This window comes from Erythranthe guttata, chromosome 7 (assembly GCF_056151865.1).
Source record: "Erythranthe guttata isolate IM_541 chromosome 7, IM_541, whole genome shotgun sequence".
NCBI classification, from domain to species: domain Eukaryota; kingdom Viridiplantae; phylum Streptophyta; class Magnoliopsida; order Lamiales; family Phrymaceae; genus Erythranthe; species Erythranthe guttata.
Genome location: NC_142539.1, coordinates 13,262,233 through 13,267,235, shown reverse-complemented (window position 1 = coordinate 13,267,235; position 5,003 = coordinate 13,262,233).

Here is a 5,003-nt window from a genome sequence, read left to right as displayed (position 1 = left end):
ATTTGATTTGTTCAATTAATTTTTATATGTTTGACTTTATGTTTTACATAGGATTTTGTGTGTGTGTTGAAATGGTAATTAACTAAATCCATAAAATAAAATTTAATGTAATTGAATACCATGATAAATAAATGTATAATAACGTAAATTGTAATACCATAAATATGGCAAATAAAATAAACCATATAAGAATATTATAGTTATTCACGATTGATAATTTTGGTCAAATATTAACCATATAATTTCATGATCTACTTTCATCAATTATTACAATAAATTATAATTTCCTTAATATCCTTTCACTAACTTATTTAGGATGTTAAAGTTAAGTATAAATATTTTTGATCCTAACTCATTCATCTCATTCTTCCTTCACACATTTTGTTATAATCACATCAAACCACGGTACTTGCGTAACATTTGTTCTTTCGGCTTTTTGTTTTGCAATTGTATTTTATTTTTCTTAATTTTTCGGCATGTTCATCCGAAACATGTCATTTGTTGTCTATTGTTGATTATCTTATTTGTTGAAATACATACATATATATAACAATCTAACTCATGTTTTTGTTTTTGTTTATTGAAAACTCATGGATGGCATTGTCTATGTCATATGCAGCGACATCGGCAAGAGAGAAGTCATTTGTGTAGCCTGCAAAGATATGATCCATATTTATGGTATGGATGTATTTTTACAAAATTTTATCTTTGTTTTTCCATCTTTTGATTATATATGCGATGATTTTAAATTTTATTTCGACAAAGAAAAAGTTAAGGTTAATGAAGTTAAGCATGTAATAAAAACTAAAAAAATCGAGTATTTCTTGATTTATAATAGAGATTCATATATACTTTATTCAATGTATTTGAATAAATTTTATTTTATATTTATAGCCAAAAAATGTTTTTAACATATTTTGCAAATTATTTGTCTTTCTTTAATTTTTTCCCCAGGTATTATTATGTTTTACACGTACTTTCATTATTTCCTATAATAAATTTTGTCATGCTTATTTAAACATATACGTGTTTTTAGTCTAACATGTTATTTGTTATTTTTGTATTTTTGTAGATACATGAATAACATCAACATATGTGTTATGTATGGCGACATCGTGCATCGAAGCATTGGAAAGAATTTTATGAATCTCTTATGAATTGTTAGACGAAAAATATCCATTTGTTTTCGTTCCTATAAAGAAGTGATGAATGTACAAAAATCTAACCAATATTTTTTTTCTTTGTATACAACTCTATTTTTTTAAATATTGTTTCATTACATTCATTTATATATATATATATATATATATATATATATATATATATATATATATATATTATATATATATATATATATATATATATATATATATATATATATATATATATATATATATATATATAATTCCACCATTTAAAGTTTTATATATGGGATTTTATAATGTGCATTACAAATTGCATCCCCTATTTCTTTTTATATTTTGGAATATTCATTATTTTCGGCTTTTTTTTTATTTGTTCCAATTTATTACATTGAAATGTGGACTAATGTTAATAATGTATTATCTCTAAATTAATAGGGGCAATTTGCTACAGAAACCCTTCTATATTATAATTTATTTGTGTAGACCCAAATCAACAATTCCATGTTTTAATAAATTAATAATATTTATTGTGGCAAAAATAGCCTAGTTAAAATCAAATCAAATCCCAAAAAATCTCTTATCAAAACAAATTCCAAAAAATCTCACTTTCAAATATTAACTAAAAAATTAAAAATTAATTCATAAAAGAAATATACAACTTATTTTACAAACTCATACTCTAAAAACGCTACTGATGACTCCGGGAACTGTGACGCTTCCCGCGACGCCAATAACTCTGTACACTGCAAATAGCAAACTGAAAATTAAATTTTGTATTATTGAATTGCAAACAATGAAATATCTATGATTTCGTTAAATGCAAATAGCGAACTGAAAAAAATTCAGAATTTGCATTATTAAATTGCTAACAAAAAATTACCTATGACTTCGCCAAATGCAAACAGCAAACTGAAGAAGAAAATCAGCAGAAGTTGCATTATTGAATTGCTAGCCATAAACTACCTATGACTTCGCCGAATGCAAACACTAAACTGAAAAAAGTAATCATTAAAAACACCAGCAAAAAAATTGTTTATGGAACACGTTGCAAACAGCAAAAACATTAAACAAAATGTTTGTAAAATATAACTTAAGACATACCTTGCAAAATGTAAACCAGAGGAATCGAATCTCAACACCAAACACAATTCTTCCAACAACAAGCGAAGTTAAACCAATCTGCAAACGGAAATTGCTAACAACAAACGGTGGGAAGGTTCTACATACGGGAGACACAATGCGAATTTTGTCTAGAATTTTGGATTTTTGAATTTTTTTTAGGAGAAAGGAGGAGATGTTTGTTGTTCTCTTAAATTCTTTCACCAAGAAATTATCTCATAATCTAAAAACATTCTTGTTTTTCCTTCTCTACAATATTTCTTCATAAGAAAATAAAGAAAAAGAAAAAAAAAAAGAACAGAGAAGAGAGAGAGAGAGAGAGAGAGAGAGAGAGAGAGAGAGAGAGAGAGAGAGAGAGAGAGAGAGAGAGAGAGAGAGAGAGAGAGAGATGTAGAGGGAGAGATGAAGGATTAAATATAGGGTGAGAGAAACGTGAGATTGGAGAGAGAGGATATATGAGATTTGTTTCTTATGAATTGAGGGTGTTTATGTCTATGTACTAATTATTTTATTTTATTTCTATTATTTTTTTTTGTCAAAGAACCTATGCCTATATTCATCTACGAACTATGATCTCTACCTATATAAGTCCAAAATAAGGGGTGTCTAGCAAATTTCCCCAAATTAATATAGTAATTTCATGTTAATTAACTTTAATAACATTTCACGTCTGCTATAAATGTGTTTACAATTTAAAAAATGAAAATATACAAATTATTACAATTATCTATTTCTTTTTTTTCGATAAGTACATTTTTAATTTATTTACAAAAATTATAAAATATTTCTATATAATTTTCACAAACCAACAAAAATTTCAACGAATAGATTATTAGATATCAATATTTGGACTCTATTTAGTTTTTCCATGTTTTCTATATTTTATTTATAGGTAAATTACAGGCACCCCTGACGTAAAACTACATGTCTTACGAATCCCTATAATATTGGTAACTACATATATTCACCTGAGCTATTTATTCATCTTACAATTACACCCTTAGAGCATCTCCAACCATTGGGTTTTGGAGCTGCTATATGCTAAAAAATCAGAAATTTAGCATTTTTGAACTAAAAAACCATCTCCAACGGAGATGCTAAAATTTTGCTGGCAAGGTAAAATTAATCACCCTATAGCTATATATACCATCTACTGTACAAGAAAGCTAAATGAAAAAATATTAAAATAATAAATAAAAAGTACTATCCTCATTCACAAAGCACACGTCTGAGTTGGTGTATTTGATTTCTTTTTTTTTTTTTCCTTTTGGTTCTAGAGACTTCTTTCCACTTAAGTTTAATTTATTTATTTAGGTAATTTTATTCATTTTTTTATTTATGAAAGACATGTTCCATAAATCTAATTTTGGTATATTAGGTTTAATTATCTTTTTATGATTTTTCAATGTTTAATTCATTTATTAAATTTATAAAATATATTATTATTAATAAATTAATCACTATTTATTTTAAATAACCAATTCAGATATAAAATCAAATCAAATTATTAATATTATATATAACAAAAACTACTTACAAATATCAATTCATAAAATAATTGAAAATTTATAAAATATAATAAAAAGCTAAATTTTAAATGATATGATTGGAGTAGGATAGTAAAAAGGGAGGTGGTATAACACTATTCACTGGCTATTATAGATATAGCATCTCCATTTTTAGCTCTTCACCTTGGAGATGCCCTTATGGAGTTATGAGTAATGAAATATTGAAAGTTTCATAGAATATTCGTTATGAATTTCCAAATATACTCCAAGGTAGTAAATGTAATATATCCACAAGGGGGTAAATGTAATACTTTTTTTTACCGCATGGGTACCTGTAATTAACATATTAGGATAATGATTAGCATTAGCATTATCCTTAGCATTAGAAACATGATTAGGATTATGATTAAGATTAGAATTAGGATTATGATGGGGATTAGTATTAGCATTATCTTTAGCATTAGTGTTAACCTTATAAGCATATTAGTGTTAGCATTAGCATAATACTATTAGCAAATTACAATTATAATTAGCATTAGCAAATTATGATTAGCAGTAATATCAGGATTAGGATTAACATTAGCATTAACATATTAGTATTAACGTTACCATTAACATTATCATTAGTGTGTTATTATTAGTAATAGTGTGAGGACTAGGATTATAATTATGATTATGATTATGATTAGTATGAAGATTAGGCTAATGATAATGATTAATACTAGGATCACAATTTGGATTAGGATTAGCATTATCATTAGTATTAGCATATTATAATTGTCATTAACATTAGCGTAGTAGGATTTGCATATTATAATTGTCATTTGGCATTAGGCATTGGAATATTAGTATTAGGAAATTATAATTATCATTAGCATATTGGTATTAACATTACCATTAGTATTATCATTAGCGTATTAGTATTAGTAATAGTGTTATGATTATAACTTGGATTGTAAGTATGATTAGTATTAGGATTATCAGTATCGTTAGCCTTAGTATTAGCCTATGAGTATTAGCATCAGTTTATTAGTATTAGCATATTACGATTAACATTAACATTAGCATTGATAGATTATGGTTAGCATTAGCATGTTATTATTATCATTACCATTAGCATTTTATTAGTGTATTATTATTAGTAATAGTATTAATAATAGTTGTTATGTAGGATTTAGGATTATGATTATGATTAGTATTAGGATTAGACATAGGATTGTGTTTAATATCA